General features: G+C 32.6%; 1 long non-coding RNA gene across 9 annotated transcripts in view; it reads right to left on the bottom strand.

Annotated features, from left to right (window-relative positions):
- LOC102161811 (uncharacterized) overlaps positions 1-18,490 on the bottom strand; it is a 277,061-nt gene that overhangs the window by 253,977 nt on the left and 4,594 nt on the right. For 5 of the 9 annotated variants that reach the window (XR_014824994.1, XR_014824998.1, XR_014824992.1 and 2 more), the window contains exon 2: positions 12,155-12,289. The exons of the other annotated variants lie outside the window; for them this stretch is intronic. This is a non-coding gene — a long non-coding RNA (uncharacterized LOC102161811). The remainder of the gene's footprint in view (positions 1-12,154; positions 12,290-18,490) is intronic. 9 annotated transcript variants of the gene reach the window in all.

Raw genomic sequence — 18,490 nt, 5'->3', positions numbered from 1 at the left:
ATATTTAAAGTGATGAAAAGGAAAAACTTACAACCAAGAATACTCCACCCAGCATGGCTCTTGTTCAGAATTGACAAGTGAAATAAAAAGCTCTACAGACAAGCAAAATTAGGCACCATGAACACATCTTTACAACAAATGCTAAAGAAGCTTCTCTAGGCAGAAAAGGAAAGGTCACAACTAAAAACAAACAAACAAAAAAGATACATGAATGAGAAAGCTCACCGATGAAGGCAAACATACAGTATAGGTAGAAAATCATCTAGACACAAATGTGATCTCGAAACCAGCAATTGTCAGAAGTGGAGAGTACAAAGGCAGGATATTGGAAATGCACTTGAAGACTTGTAACTTTGTACAGTTTGTACATATATAAACTGCTATGTCAAAACTTCATGGTAACTACAAAGCAAAAATCTCACTAGATATATACACAAAAAAGAAAAAATCAATCTAAACACAACACTAAGATAGTCCTTAAATCACTAGAGAATGGAACAAGAGAGGAAGGGTGGAAAAAACCTACAAAAACAAAAACAATACAATTAACAAAATGGTGATAAGAATACACATACTGATCATTACCTTAAATATAAACGGATCAAACATTCCAACCCAAAGACTCTAGACTGACTGAATGGAAATAAAAACAAGAACCATATATATGCCACCTACAAGAGACCCACTTCAAATCTGGGGACATACACAGACTTGAAGTAAGGGGATGGAAAAAAGTATTCCATGAAAATTGAAGTCAAAAGATATCTGGAGTAGTACTACTCGTATCAAACAAAATAGACTTTAAAATAAATATGGTTACAAGAAGCAAAGGACACTACATAATGATCAAAAGATCACTCCAAGAAGTTATAACAATCGTAAATGTATATGCACCCACCATAGGAGCACCTCCATATATAAGGCAAATGCTAACCTCATAAAAGGAGAATTGACAGTAACACAATAATAGTAGGGGATTTAAACACCCCACTTACAACAATGGACAGATGATCCAGAGAGAAAATCCATAAGGAAACAGTAGACCAGATGAACATAATTGATATTTATAAAACATTCCATCCCAAAGCAGTAGGATACACATTCTTCTCAAGTGCACATGGGGCATTCTCCAGGATAAATCACATGCTGGGCCACAAAGCAAACCTCAATAAATTTAAGAAAAATGAAATGATATCAAGCATCTTTTCCAACCACAATGCTATGAGATTAGAAATAAATTACAAGAAAAAACTTTATAGAGGTTAAACAATAGACTACTAAACAATGAATGGACCACTGAAGAAATCAAAGGGGAAATAAAAAATACCTAGAGACAAATGACAACAAAAACACAATAACCCCAAACCTATGAGGTGCAATAAAAACAGTACTAAGAGCAAAGTTTATGGTAGTAAAATATTACTTCAGAAAAAAAGTTAAGTCTCAAATAAACAATCTAACTTTATCCCTAAAGCAAAGAAGAACAAACAAAACACAAATTTAACAGAAGGAAAGAAATCATAAAGATCAGAGCAGAAATAAATGAAATAGAGATGAATAATACAATAGAAACAAAAAGCTAGTTCTTTGGAAAGAGCAACAAAATTGATAAACCTTTAGCCAGACTCATTAAGAAAAGAAAAAAAAAAAAGGGAGAGGGCTCAAATCAATAAATTAGAAATGAAAAAGAAGTTACAACTGAAACACAAAGGATCATAAGAGACTACTATAAGAATCTATAAAATTGACAACCTAGAAGAAACAGATTCTTACAAAGCAACAATCTTCCAAGACCGAACCCTGAAGAAATATAACATATGAACAGACCAATCACAAGTACTAAAACTGAAACTGTTATAAACACTTCCAATAAACAAAAGTCCAGGATCAGAAGGCTTCACAGGCAAATTCTATCAAACATTTAGAGAGAAGTTAACACCTTTCCTTCTGAAATTCTTCCAAAGAAAACTTCAGAGGAAGGAACATTCTATTAGGCCAAACTCATTCTATTAGGCCACTATTACCTGATACCAAAACCAGATAAAGATATCACAAAAAAAGAAAATTATAGGCCAATATCACTGATGAACATAGACACGAAAAACCTCAAGAAAATATTTGCAAACCAAATCCAACAATACATTAAAAGGACCATACACCATTATCAAGTTGGATTTATCCTAGGAATGCAAGGAATCTTCAATGTCTAAAAATCAGTAAGTGTGATACATCAGATTCATAAATTGGAGAATAAAAATATAATCATCTCAATAGATGCAGAAAAGATTTTGACAAATTCATTATCCATTTAGGATTTAAAAAACTCTCCATAAAGTAGGCTTAGGAAAACCTACCTCAACATAATGAAGGCTATATATGACAAATTGCAGCTAACATTATACTCAATGGTGAAAAGATGAATACATTTCTTCTAACATCAGGAACAAGACAAGGACGTCCACTCTCATGACTTGTATCCAACATAGTTTTGGAAGTCCTAGCCATGACAATTGGAGAAGGAAAAGAAATAAAAGGAATCCAAATTGGAAAAGAAGTAAAACTGTCACTGTTTCCAGACAACATGATACTATACATAGAAAATACTAAACATGCTACAAGTTAACTACTAGAGTTCATCAGCGAATTTGGTAACATTGCAGATACAGATTAATACAGAGAAATCTCTTGCATTTCTATTTGCTAATAATGAAAGATATACCATGTTCTTGGATTGGAAGAATCAATACTGTAAAAATGGCAATACTATACTACCCAAGGCAATCTATAGAACAAAGAAATTTTTAAGTTCGTATGTAAACACAAGACTCTGAATAGTCAAAGCAATCTTAGGAGGCTGGGAAACAGAGCTGGAGGAATAAGGCTCCCTGACTTCAGACAATGCTACAAAGCTATAGTTATCAAAACAGTATGATACTGACATAAAAACAGAAATATAGGTCAATGGAATAGGATAGAAAGTCCAGAGATAAACCCACAAACAAATGGCCAATTAATCTATGACAAAGGAGGCAAGAATATATAGTGGAGAAAAGACAGTCTCTTCAATAAGAGGTGCTGGAAAAACTGGAAAGCTATGTGTAAAAGAATGAAATTAGAACATTCTCTAACACCATACAGAAAAATAAACTCATAATGGATTAAAGACCTAAATGTAAGAACAGATAATGTGAAACTCTTAGAGGAAAACATAGGCAGAACATTCTTTAACATAAATCATAAACAATAGCAATATGTTTACAGATCCATTTCCTTGAGTAATAAAAATAAAAATGAACAAATGTGACCTAATTAAGCTTAAAATATTTTCCACAGCAAAAGAAACCAAAACACAAGGAGAAAAAACAACACAGAGAATGGGAGAAAATATTTTCAAATGAAGCGACAGACAAGGGATTAGTCTCCAAAATATACAAACAGCTCATGCCGTTCTACATACAAAAATGAACACTCAATCAAAAAATGGGCAGATATGGAACAAGACAAGGACACTCTCACCACTGTTTTTCAACATAGTAATGGAAGTCCTAGACACAGCAATCAGACAAACAAAAGAAATAAAAGGTATCCAAATTGGAAGAGAGGAGGTAAAATTGTCACTCTATGCAGATGACATGATACTATATATGGAAAACCCTAAGGACTCCACACAAAAACTACTGAAATGATCAATGAATTCAGCAAAGTAGCAGGATACAAGATTAACATTCAGAAATCAGTTGCATTTCTGCATACTAACAATGGAATATTAGAAAAGGAATATAAAAATACAATACCTTTTAAAACCTAACCCAAAAAATCAAATACCTGGGAATAAACCTGCCCAAGGAGGTGAAAGACTTATATGCTGAGAACTATAAAACGTTAATCAAGGAAATTAAGGAGGCTTCAAAGAAATGGAAAGATATTCCATGTTCCTGGACTGGAAGAATTAATCATAAAATGGTCATACTACCCAAAGCAATCTATAGGTTCAATGCAATCCGTATAAAATTACCCAGAATATTTTTTCATAGAACTACAACAAACAATCCAAAAATTTATATGAAACCATAAAAGACCCAGAATTGCCAAAGCAATCATGAGAAAAAAAAAAAAAAAAAAAAAAAACGAGCAGGAGGGGTAACTCTCCCAGATTTCAGGCAATATGACAAAGCTACAGTAATCAAGACAGTGTGGTAGTGGTACCAAAACAGACATACAAACCAAAGGAACAGAATAGAGAACACAGAAATAAACCCAGACACCTATGTTCGGTTAATCTTCAACAAAGGAGGCAAGAATATATTGGAAAAAAGATAGTATCTTCAGCAAGTGGTGCTGGGAAAACTGGACAGCTGCATATAAATCAATGAAGCCAGAACACACCCTCACACTATACACAAAAATAAACTCAAAATGACTGAAAGACTTAAATATAAGACAAGATACCATCAAACTCCTAGAAGAGAACACAGGAAAAACATTCTCTGACATCAACTGTACAAATATTTCTTAGGTCAGTCTCCCAAAGCAATAGAAATAAAAACAAAAATAAACCAATGGGACCTAATCAAATGGACAAGCTTTTGCACAGTAAAGGAAACCATAAAAAAGACAACATATGGAATGGTAGAAAATAGTTTCAAATGATCTAACTGACAAGGGCTTAATATCTAAAATATAGAAACAACTTACACAACTCAACAGCAAAATAAAACAATAACCCATTTGAAAAATGGGCAAAAGACCTGAATAGACATCTTTCCAAAGAAGACATATAGGTGGCCAACAGGCACATGAAAAAATACTCAACATCACTAATTATTAGAGAAATGCAAATCAAAACTACAATAAGTACCACTTCACACCAGTCAGAATAACCATCATTAGTAAGTCTACAAATAACAAATGCTGGAGAGGGTGTGGAGAAGAGGGAACTCTCCTATACTCTTGGTGGGAATGTAAATTGGTAAAACCACTATGGAAAACAGTATTGAAGTACCTCAGAAAACTAAATATAGAACTATCCTATGATCCAACAATCCCACTGTTGGGTATATATCTGGACAAAACTTTCATTCAAAAGATACATGTACCCATATGTTCAGTGCAGCACTATTCACAATAGCCAAGACATGGAAACAAACTAAATGTCCATTGACAGATGAATGGATTAAGAAGATGTGGTACATATATACGATGGAATATGACTCAGCCGTGAAAGAACAAAACAATGCCTTTTGCAGCAACATGGATGGAACTAGAGACTCTCATACTAAGTGAAGTAAGTCAGAAAGAAAAAGACAAATGTCATATGATATCGCTTATATCTGGAATCTAATATATGGCACAAATGAATCTATCTACAGAAAAGAAACAAACTCAAGGACATGGAGAACAGACTTGTGGTTGCCCACGGGGAAGGTGAAGGAGTGGGATAGACTGGGAGTTTGGGGTTAGCAGATGTAAACTATTGCATTTGGAGTGGATAAGCAATGAAATCCTGCTGTATAGCATAGGGAACTATGTCTAATCACTTGTTCTGGAACACTATGGAGGATAGTGTGAGAAAAATTATATATATATAAAACTGGGTCACTTTGCTGTACATCAGAGATTGACAGGCCATTGTAAAAAAGTATAATAATAATTTTAAAAGCCACTGGTATGGCATTGAAACTCATTAACCAGACCAGCTGCCTGTCAGAATGCCATGCTGATATGTACTGGAGAAATATTAGCACTGTAATAAGTATTGCCATATTATTATATTGTTCTGCAGGTTCTAAAATATTTTTATTATTATTTTTTATTTCTTTTGCTTTTTTAAGCCCGCACCTGTGGCAACTGAAGTTCCCTGGCTAGGGGATGATTTGGAGCTACAGCTGCTAGTCTATACCACAGCCACAGCAACATGGGATCCAAGCCGCATCTGCAACCTACACAACTCACAGCAAGGCCAGATCCTTAATCCACTGAGTGAAGCCAGGGATCTAACCTGCATCCGCACGGATACCACTCAGGCTCATTACTGCTGAGCTGCAATAACTTCCTAAAACATTTTAATATCAAAAGATCTAAATAGACATTTCTCCCAAGAAGATGTACAGATTGCCAAAAAGCACATAAAAGGATGCTCAACATAACTAATTATTAGAGAACTGCAAATCAAAACTAAATTGAAGTATCACCTCTCACCAGTCAGAATGGCCATTATCAAAATGTCTGCAAACAAAAAATGTTAGAGAGGGTGTTGAGAAAAGGGAACCCTCCTAACACTGTCAGTGGAAATGTTAATTGCTGCAATCACTATGGAGAACTATATGAAGGTTCCCTAAAAGGTTGAAAATAGAACCACCATATGACCCAGCAATCCCACTCCTGACATATACCCAGGGAAAACCATAATTTGAAAAGTTACATGCACCCCAATGTTCACCACAGCACTATTTACAACATCCAAAACATGGAAGCAATCTATATGTCCACTGACAGAGGAATGGATAAAGATGTGGTATATAAATACAATGGAATGCTACTCATCTATTAAAAAGAATGAAATAATGCTACTTGCAGCAACATGGATGAACTCAGACTCTGACTCTGAATTAAGTTAGAGAAAGACAAATATCATATATCATTTATATTTGAACTCTAAAAAAATGTTACAAATCAACTTATTTGCAAAACAGAAAGAGACTCACAGACTTTGAAAACTGTCTTATGGTTACCAAAGGAAAAAGGTAGGGGGAGGGATAGACTGGAAATTTAAGATTAATGAATATATGCTATTATATATAAAATAAATAATCAACAAAGACCAACTATTGTATTGCATTGAAACTACTCAATATTCTCTAATGGCCTATATTGGAAAATAATCTGAATAAGAGTGGAGATATATATATATATATATATATATATATATATATATATATATATATCACTCTGCTGTACACCTGAAACTAACCACCATTGTAAGTCAACTATACTCCAATATATAATAAAAATTAAATTAAACAAAAAAAAAAACAGGAAAATAATGTAGTAGCCAGAAGAGAAGGTGCACCAATTTTCTGTACCGATACTAGGAAAAAACCCCTATCAGAAGCATCAGAGGTTAGAAACATGAGCAGGCCTGGGAGTAAGCCACAGGGTAACTGGAATAATTTAGGAGTAAAGCATGCCTTTATAGTACTCGGGGGCAGACCAGAATAGCTTGTCTGTCTAACAAACTAAGGCTGCAACCAGTGAAGACTCCGTTTTGGACAAAGTTGGAGCTGGCTCCTAACATGGTTCTCACAAATGAATAGAGCAGTATACCCATATAATGCTGCTCCATACAGTACAAATGAAAACAAAAATGCTTCTACAAATTTGTAGGAAACTCCTTCACTATTTTTTTTACTCCACGACAGAAATGAATTAGTATTTAAAGATGATAGCTACTTAGAAAATCAGAAATACATCAAATGAAAATCAAAATTACTAAATATGAGAGTTTTAACTAGCAATGTAATTCTAACAAAGATTGCATAATAATAATAACAAAGGCTACAGATTACCTTGGAATTAATTTACAAGGAATGTGTAAAACCTATCTGGGGAAATTAAAACTACCACTGGACAGAGACATCTTCATTAAATGCAGATATATATCTTGTTCCTAGATAGTAAATCTCACTGTTGGAAACATGTCAATACTCCTCAAACCAGTACACAAAATTAAAGTTTTAATCAAAATCCTCAAAGAATTTTTTAGAAAAAAGGGAAATAAATTAATTCTTAAATCCATGTGGAAAATTAAGTCAATGAAAAAAGGCAAGATACTATCAAAAATGAATAATAAGCATGCATTTGTCCACCTAGATGTAACTATTTGTGACAAAGCTTCAGTAATTAAAACTGTATATTACTGACTCCGATAATCAAATAATGAAATACTACAGTCAAGCAAAGACGCATGTACATACAGAAGTTTTGTACATGGTAAATAAATCATTTCAAACCAGAGAGAAAAGAAAAGCTTACTTGGCAATCATTATTTAAACAACTGCCCGTACATTTAGGAATAGAATTGGAAGTTAGTTTCATTATACACATTACAATAAATTTCTATTAACTTTAAGATTGGAATATAAAAATACAAAATATACAAGAGTAAAATGTGGGAACATTATTTAAATACTAATTTGGGAAGTTCTTTCAATACATGACACCAACCTTAGAAGCTATAAAAGAAAACATCTAACCACATAAAAATTTAAAATTCAGCATGACAAAAGATAGTATAAATAAAATAAAAACCAAGTGATATACTGGGAAAAACTACTAGAGCTTTAACTGAGAATTCTGATATGAATACTAATAAGTATCTACAAAATAATAAATTAAAATAACTAATGAAGGAAATATATGAACAAAATAAGTATAAAACAAATATAAACATTAACAAGGATTTTTAAAACCACTAATAAACATAAATGCAAAAATAAAGCAACAGTAATGTAATCATCTTATGTGAGATTAACAAATACTGATAATACAAAGCCCTGGCCAGAAGGGCAGGGGCACATAAACATTTATAAATTGGTACAGATATATGGAGGACAAATTTGCAATACCTATAAAAATATCTACTCAAAATTAAAAGTTTCAACTCCTAATAAATAATACACAGAAATAACTGTAGAAAAGGAATGACAAATGCAGAAAAATTTCAGTGCAGAATTGTAATCACAAGAAGCTAGATATAACACGATTATGTAACAGTACCTAGATATCTGACTATTTAAATAAACTGAAGTACATTAGCATAGTGGAAAGATATATAGTTATTAGATTGAAACAGAATTTTATATAACACCACAAAAAGATATTTACTATACATTATTATGGAAATATGCAAAATTACAGAAAAACATAAATATCATAATGAGTACATTTCTGTTAATAAAAGCATATGTTTATGTGTGTATGCAGAAAAAAATTCAAGAAAACACATCATATGAGGAAGGTGGATTATTTGAAGGGGAAGAGTTTTCTAATTTAACATACTACTGCATTGTTTAAAGTTTTACAACAAGCTATATAAGGAAAATGTTTTCATTTTCCTTATATAGCTTTATGGCCTAAAATTTAGAGAAAAAAAATCACATAAAAAAGGAGAAATCTAGGGCAACAGTATATTTCACCTACTCCTCTGAGCTCACCATCTTCATGAATAAAACAACTCATTGCCAACATTTGAAATTCTTAAAGTATATGGCACTGAAATAAGTTTAAACTTATTCCTAGGGCACTGAAATAAGCTTAAACCTATTTCCTAGAATAGTACCAAAGAAAAATTTTAGAAGTACAGCTAATTTTATTTGAAATATATTTAAAATAGTCCTAAAATTAGTCTAAGAGTTCTAAGTAGAATGCATTACAGTTATCATTTTCTTCATAGAAATTTTGGCCCATTAGCAATTAAATCTCTCTTTCATTACAGTTGAAAAAAAAAAAAGACTATGAATACCTCCATTTAATATATGGGAGTAAGGGTTAGGAAATAAAGACATAAATTATTATCTAAAAAGTCCCCTCTCCATCAAGGTAAATCTTTCTCTGAAGCAGCTATCATACTTCAAATTGTATGACCATTTCAGCAACTAGTTGTTAAATGCCTGGACTCCTCCAACTATATTATAAGCTCCCTGAGTTCAGGAATTCTTTTATTCTGGTTCCTTAGGGTATGCCCAGTGCCTAGAAAATGGTAGTGGTAAAATAAATATTGTGGAAGGAAGAAAGGGAGAGAGGGAGGAAGGGAAGGGAGAGTGGAGGGGGGAGAGGAAAGATGGGATGTCAGGTACAACATTTTAGAAGAAAAAGGAATTTCCAAGGCCATCTCTGCTGGAGAGATGGAATCAATATCACAGAACTGGCCCTGGAACTCTTCTAATAGCTGGCCCAGAATTCTTCCTGCTATTCCATTTTAAGATAATGGATTTCATCCCAATCTGAATCTAAAAAGTATCTTGATGTACTTAGTATAGAAATTTGGTTAAAAAATTGGCAAATCTTTCAACATTTATTACTAAAATCTCAGACAGGTTTGTGCTAAAAGCAATAGAGTCAGACCGCTTGAATGAGACCATTTGAATATCATTCTGAACATTTTATATCCCTTCCCTTCCCTTCTCTCCTTTATCTTCAACCTGTATGTAGTTAATGCTAGAAAGCTATTTCCTTTTTCTTTCTTGATTTCCTCTTTTATGTGGGGTAAAAATTTAAGGCTATAACTTTGTGTCATAGAAAACTAAACCACATCTCTTAAGGTTTTCTTTGTTGAAAAAAGGAAAACCTAAAAATTGATACATGCTGCCATATTCTAGAATACATATTCACTCCCTACTGAATGTTCCAGCTATGTAAAATAATTTTTATCAATGGGGACAGTTTAATTCACGTGCTCCAAAGTCATATCTAAAATCTAGCGATCTTGCTGTGACTACATACTCTTTTTATTGGTTGAGGAACAATGAAATGGCAAAGAGGATTATACTATTGAAGTGCCATATCATAAGGCATAATTAAGTTTAGGAAATGAAAGATGGTTTAGGTTTATAACTATCCTCTGAATTCTAGAGTTACCCTAGAAAGAACAAAGAGTGTCATTTGCATTAAACAAAATATATAACTTTCTCATGCTTTGGAGACAAGATATTGAAAAGTGTATAAAAACACAAATCTATATGACTATAAACTTGTTCTTAGGGGATAGAATTCATTATTTAATTCAACAAATATTAGTATAGGCTAGAGAGTAATTCATGGAGTATTAATTGTAGGTCACAAATTAAATAACACCAAGAATATATTGAATCATTTCATCCTTATTTAAAAATTATAACAGTACTAACTACTAAATTGCATATTATAGTGTTTTAAAACTGCCATGGATTGAACTGTGTTCCATTAAAATTCGTTATGTTGAAGACCTAACCTCCAATATGACGGTATCTAGAGACAGGGTCTTTAGGAGGCAATTAAGATTCAATGAAGTTATAAGGGTGGGGCACTAATCTGAAAGGACTACAATTCTAAAAAGAAGAAAAAGACCTCTCCCTCTCTCTCTTTCAACCATGTGAGGATACAGGAGAAGGCAGACATCTGTAAGCCAAGAACTGGATTGTCTGGCACCTTGATCTTGGACTTTGCAGCCTTGGGAACTACTTTGAGAAAATAAATAGCTGTTGTTTAAGCCACCCAGGTTATACTACTTTATTATGGCAACCCAAGCTAAGACAAGAAGATAGTTCATTTGCTTTTAATAAGACAAACCTAGTTTCAAATTCTGTATTAGTTAATTCTCAAAAACTTAGTTTTCCATCTATAAAAGGTCATTAACCTATCCCAAAATCCATTTTTAGAAATACAGCTTGTAATACATACAAAGCAGATGTTATATAATTAATGATAAATACTATTTATGCTGTATTCATCATTAAACTGTTTAGCAAATCATAAATTGTTATAACTTAAAGAGAACTTAGATAACATACACAAATACATTATTAATGAACGGCTTTTCAGAAAGAAGTGATTTGTCTCTCATGAGTCTAGACATTTTTTTTCATCTTCAAGTTTAAGGTAGTATAATCTTTGAATGAATAGCTTCCTGGGAGAAGATACCCAATGCTCATTAATTAAGATAAAAATCTATAGAATTATTTCATCAGTTTGTTGAATACACTGTTTATGTAGAATTTGGTGAAAAAAGTTAAAGATATTATCTGATTGTATAAATTTATGTATTGCTATTAGTTTAAGTAAAAAGTATCCTCATACAGTATGTGACAATAGATAGTCAATCAGTAAAAGTTTATGGAATGCATGGATATATCCAATTATTTTATCAATACTAGAAATATATGTGATGCTCTAATACACATTCATTCAATCATTCATTCAAAAACATCTAGCCACCATATATGGCATGCCATGGAAATATTAAGATGAGTCAAATACAATCACAGTCTGTAAGTAGCTGGATACTGAAAATTTAGTAAAGAGTCTCACATATTTACTACCATATCCACTCTGTATTTACTTCTTTCATTTATTCATTCAGTTAATACATTTTAAGTAGCCACAGGTACTTAGCACTCACTCTTTGAGAAAATGAGAATACAATGGAGAACAAGACATCCAAGCCTCTTCTTGGGGGAGAGGGAGGCTCCACTGGATAGCCTGTACTGGATGTGCCTCTTTCTTTATTTTCCTTTGTCTTGGGCACATTCACCACCTAAGAAAGTTTGTAGCACACAGTAATAGTCCAATTAGACATAGACAAGCAGGTGTGCCACTCTCCCATATCCAAACCAATGGCAGAAATTATCAATTAATTATGGCTCTCATTCCCCAAAAGTCTGAATGTCCTTTTCATCACAGCATTCATACCAGCCATGACTAATCAATTAGAGTTAACAAACAAGCTAAAATATCTGTCTATTTAAACCTCTGAGTAGAAAGCAGAATTTAGGAGCAAGCTATTACCCTCAACTTCATCAAATAGAAAAAAAAATGCATACATATGAAAGTCAAATTTAAAAAGACATCAGAGTGGTGAGGAAGCAAAGAGGAAAGGACAAACTGTTTCCAGAGATGAAATGCCTCTTCTTAGGCGAGATGAGATCAGTAGTAATTATCTTCATTGTGAGTGTTTGCCAAATCTGTATTTGAAGAACCAGTTAGACTTGAGTAGAGGAACTCTACTAGGGAAAGAGAAACCAGCCTAACTTTGGGTGGTCACTGGAAATGGAATATCAGTGATGGGGTGGTGCAAAAAAAACACTTGTTTTCTTGCAATACTTAGGAAACAAAGACTTTCTAGAGGGAGGGGTCTGCCAAAACATAAGAAGTATTTCTACTTGAAATATATGAAAACTGAGAAGTACTGAATTTATCTGAACCTACAATTCAGCATACATCAAGCTAAATTTCCAATTGAACTGAAGTTATTTGCCCTCAGCCTATGTGTATAACAGAGAAAAGAGCAAATACTGACTGAGGGAAAATAACATCCACCTCTTTATGGCTTTTGGCATGTTAAAATAAATATGAGACACCTGAAGAAGCAGGAAAATGTTGACTGAAAAGAAAAAGAAAAAAAAAGGCAAGATGATATAAGAAGAGATCTGCCACTTTCTGTCATGTCATTGGAATAAACAGATAAGAGTTTTAAAACAAATAACAAGAATAATTTTACATAAAGTAAATAACGGAAATAATAAAATGAAAAAATTTCAGTAAAAAAATAAGAATCAATATAAAAATTAAATGAGACATTCTAAAATTGAAAAAATACAGATATGAATTTAAGAACTCATGGAATATGTTTAAAAGTAGACTTGCCACAATAAATGGCAGACTGACACAGTAAAGACAATTAGCGTAAAAAATATTCAAACTGAAATACCAGAAAAAATTTGGAAAAACAGAACTGTATAGGGCAAAAAATAATACACTGCATGAGCTAATAGTACGTGTAACTGGAATCTCAGAAAAAGAGTAAAGGGATGGAGACAATATCTGAAGAAATACGTATGAGAAATTTTCCAAATCTGATGGCTGGCATCAACCAGAGACCCAAGAATCTCAGCCAATGCCCAGTAGGATAATTACAAAGAAATTATATATGGAAAAAAGATTAAAACACTCAAATAATAGAGAAAAATAACATTTTTAAGCAGGCAAATAAAAAAAATCACCTCCAAAAAGAAAGAATGAGTCTTATGACTAACTTTCCAAAACAGATAACAAAAGAGGGTGTTCCTGCTGTGGCGCAGCAGAAATGAATCCGACTAGTTTCCATGAGGATGTGGGCTCGATCCCTGGCCTTGATCATTGAGTCGGGGATCTGGCATTGCCAGGAGCTGTGATGTAGGTTGCACATGCAGCTTGGATCCTGCTTTGCTGTGTCTGTGGCGCAGGGTGGCAGGTATAGCTCTGATTTGACCCCTAGCCCGGCAACTTCCATATGCCATGGGTGTAACCCTAAAAAGCAAAAACAACAATAATAATAATAGTAGTAGTAAAAAACAAAAAAAAAATTAAAGAATTGAAAGAAAAAATTAAAACATTCAACTAAAATCCTATACCCAAGGAAAATATTTTTCAAAAATGAAGGTGAGCTAAAGATATTTTCAGTTCCTTCTTAAAAAAACCTGAAAGAATGTGTTACCAATGAACCAGCACTGTACGAAATACTAAAGGATTTTTTTTCAAGTTGAAGGAAGATAGTCAAAGTTGAAAGCATGAAATAAATGAATTATAAGTTTAAGTTAAAATAATTATGATTTTAAAATATTAATAAGTATGCCTTATAGGGTTAATAACATACTATATATACAAAATATGACATAGCAATAGTTCAACAATAGGAGTGGTAAGTAGAGAAACTATTTTAATCCATTTAAGTAAATGAAAATCATCATAGTAACAGGTCCTTTTTGTCATCTAGGTTGAACTGTGTTCCCATCCCCCTGCCAAAAGATACATTGAAGTCCTAACCCTCAGTACCTCAGAATATGACCTTATTTGAAAGTAGAATTGTTGAATGTGTAGTGAGGTAAGATGAGGTCATAATGGAGTAGAGTAGTTTTTCAACCCAATATTACTGGGGTCCTTAAAAGAAAGTGGCCATCTAAAGATACACAGAAACACTGAGAGAAATGCCATGTGATGGCAAAGCTATGTTTTATCTGTTACTGAGCATGTATGCTAAAATGTCCATCTATGAATGTGGATTTTACTGTTTTGCCTGGAGGTGTTTTTTAAGCTATGTCAATTACTGCTTTATATATTTCAAACCTTTTTTAAAAGTATATGCAAATTGAAGATTGTTGTTATCCATTATTATGAAAAATTCCTCTTTATGTCTCATAACCCTTCCTGCTTTGGAGACTACTTTGTCACAGGGTCAGAACCAGAGTGCAAAATTTAAGGAGACATTAACTTTCTGGTGCCAACTCTGCACTTGCATTTATATTTTCTGTCTATTAAATGGCTATTAATAACTTTTAGCATTTTTTAATTAGGTTGTAAATACATTTAAAGGAACTCTATAAAGTAAGGAAGTTAATGTCTCTTGTACATAATATATGTTCAATATATCCTCAGTTTATCATTTGTTTTTTGACTTATATACTTATATATGAATATTTTTAAGTTCTGTATAGTAGAAAAAATTTTTTGTTCAGTCCAGTTTTGCTTTATAATTTTTGGTTTTAAGTTTTAAATTTAAATGCCTCTTTCAACCCCAGGTTAATGAATTAAAAAACCAACTGTACTTTTGGAATTAAATCTTTCATCCATCTGGAATTCCTTTTGGTATTAAAGTGAAATATCTCCCTTTATGGTTAATGGCATAAATAACCAACTGTCCCAATAAAACTTATTGAATAAATCCATCTCTCACTTTCTCCTCATTTTAAATTAAATGCCACTTTCTTTATTTTCTATTTCCTCTGTATCATAAAGTTGTTTTGATTTTTGTAGCTTTGTAATTTAACATGTGAAAGGGTTATTTTCCTATTAAATTCTTATTCCTAATATTCCAAATGAGTTTTATTGTCATGTCATCAAATTATAAGATTTTATTTGATATTTCATTGGCATCTTTAAAATAATAATTATCTTGCATACAAACTATGGTCTGTAAATACCAAAACCTAGCAAAAGGAAGCAAGGATCCTTGGAGGTATGGCTAATCATGAGGAAAAGAAAATAAATAAAAGAATAAGGGGATCTTTTGAAGAGGCCACCACTGACCAAAATCAAGACAATTTAAGTATTAAAATATAATAATTAAAATAGATTGAAACAGGAGTTCCTGTTGTGGCTCCATGGGTTAAGAGCCCATCTAAAATCCATGAGGATGCAGGTTCCATCCCTGGCCTCGCTCAGTGGGTTAAGGATCCAGCGTTGTTGTGAGCTGTGGTGTAGGTCACAGATGAAGCTTGGATCCTGCATTGCTACAGCTGTGGAGTAGGCTGGTAGCTACAGCTCCGATTTGACCCCATGATATATGGAAGCCTGGGAACTTCCATATATCATGGGTGTGGCCCTAAAATGACAAAAAAAAAAAAAAAAAAAAGATTGGAACATGTGACACCATGCAACAACAATAAATGTCAGCAAATTAACTGGTCACCTTTGAAGGATACCAGTAAGCTAACATTATTTTTTTTTCTTTTAATTAAATTTATTTTTAATTAGCCTATAGTTGATTCACATTTTTAAGTCAATTTCCACTGTTCAGCACAGCAACTCAGTCATATACATATATACATTCTTTTTTTCATATTATCTTCCATTACGGTCTATCCCAAGAGAATGGATATAGTTGCTTGTGATACAGAGTGGGACATCATTGCTTATCCACTTAAAATGTAAGAGCTTATATCTATCAAACCCAAACTGCTCATCCATCCCACTTCCCCCCACCTCTTGGCAACCATAAGTCCATCCTCTGTGTGTGTGAGTCTGTTTCTGATTTGAAGATAGGTTCATTTGTGCCATATTTTAGATTCCACATATAAGTGATTATCATATGATATTTGTCTTTTTCTTTCTGACTTACTTCACTTAGTATGAGAATCTCTAGTTGCTTCCACATTGCTGCAAATGGCATTATTTTGATCTTTTTATGGCTGAGTAGTACTTCATTGTATTTATGTACCACATCTTTTAATCAATTCATCTGTTGATGGACATTTAGGTTGTTTCCATGTCTTGGCTATTGTGAATACTGTTGCAATGAATATAGTGGTACATGTATCTTTTTGAATGAAAGTTTGGTCTGGATATATGCCCAGGAATGGGATTGCTGGATCATAAGGCATTTGTATATTTAGTTTTCTGAGGTAACTCCATACTGTCTTCAATAGTGGCTGTACCAATTTACATTCCCACCAATAGTGAAGGAGGTTTCCCTTTTCTCCACACCCTCTCCAGTATTTGTTATTTGTAGTCTTGCTGATGATGGCCATTCTGACTGATCTGAGGTGGTACCTCATTGTAGTTTTGATTTTCATTTCTATAATAATTACTGACATTGAGCATTTTTTCATGTGCCTATTGGCTATCCATGTATTCTTTGGAGAAATGTCTATTTAGGTCTTCTGCCCATTTTTTTTGTTTGGGTTCTTTATTTTTTTGTTGTTGAGTTGTATGAGTTGTTTGCATGTTTTGGAGATTAGTCTTGTTGCTGTATCCATTTGTCTGCTGCATCATTTACAAAGCTTTTCTCTAATTCTGTTGGTTGTCTTTTCATTCTGTTTAATGTTTTCCTTTGCTGTGCAAAGGCTTTTAAGTTTAATTAGGTCCCATTGGTTTATTTTTGTTTTTATTATCATTATTCCAGGAGGTGGATCAAACAAGATATGCTGTGATTCATGCCAAAGAGCAGTCTGTTTTCCTCTAGGAGTTTTTAGTTTCTGGCCTTACATTTAGGTTTTTAATCCATTTTGAGTATATTTTTGTGTGTTCATTATGATTTTTTGGTTTGTGGCAGTAAGCTAACATTAATTTTAAAAGTAAAAGTAAAGAGAACCAAATCAAGAATCAGTCTTTCCCTTTTACATAAACTATTCCACTAGGTAATCAAACAGTAAATGAGAGAAGTTTTTATTTATAAACATATTCCAGCTAACAAAGAAGGAAAAATAGAATATCATTGTTTTTCAGTGCTTAATAAATTAATGAGCCTGGCATTAATCAGCAATATAAGAGAGGCAGCCAAATATTATTTGCCTTTCTGATGGAAAAAGACATGATCAATGACAAAATAGCTTTACAAGAAAAAAAAGAGCTTAAATCAGATCAAACCTCCATATCCAACTAACAATTTGTATACTAAATACACAAAGGATACAGACATGTTTATACCATTGAGACACAATCAGCAAAATTCAGACTATAGGAAAACTTAAAAGATAAATAATTTATTTTTTTTTAAAAATACAGCAAGTTATAGACTTTATTTGAATTCTAAGTCAGAGAAAAATTGAAAAAAAAGAAGACTTATGAAGCAATTGGAAATTTGTGTACTAAGTGGATTCTTAATAATAAAGAATTTTTTTAATATTTGGGTTTGATAACCCAATTTTTAAAATTTTGTATTTTAAAATCATTATTTTTAGAGATATGTATTGATATATTTAAAGATAAAATGATATATCTCTCTCTTATTTGCTTCAAAGTAATATGAAACAGGGACTGGGTAGAGATAGATATGAAACATGATTTGTCACTAGTTGATAACTGTTGAATCTAGATGAGGTGCATGGTAATTAATTCTACTTTGTGTATATCTAAATTTTTCTATAATAAATTATTGAGTTTTCCTATCCAAGAAGGTGTTGTTTTTTCATTTACTTTATTGTTCTAGTCTTAGGAGAGTTAGAAAGCTTTCTTCTTTCAGTTTAAAAATTCTACAGATTTT

This window comes from Sus scrofa, chromosome 13 (genome assembly GCF_054392235.1).
Source record: "Sus scrofa isolate SSC_HxYL_T2T_F1_AM1 chromosome 13, Sscrofa_HxYL_maternal_Yorkshire_Landrace_v2.0, whole genome shotgun sequence".
Taxonomy (NCBI): domain Eukaryota; kingdom Metazoa; phylum Chordata; class Mammalia; order Artiodactyla; family Suidae; genus Sus; species Sus scrofa.
The sequence above is the reverse complement of the archived record's forward strand: the minus strand, read 5'-3'. Positions and strand labels throughout refer to the sequence as shown.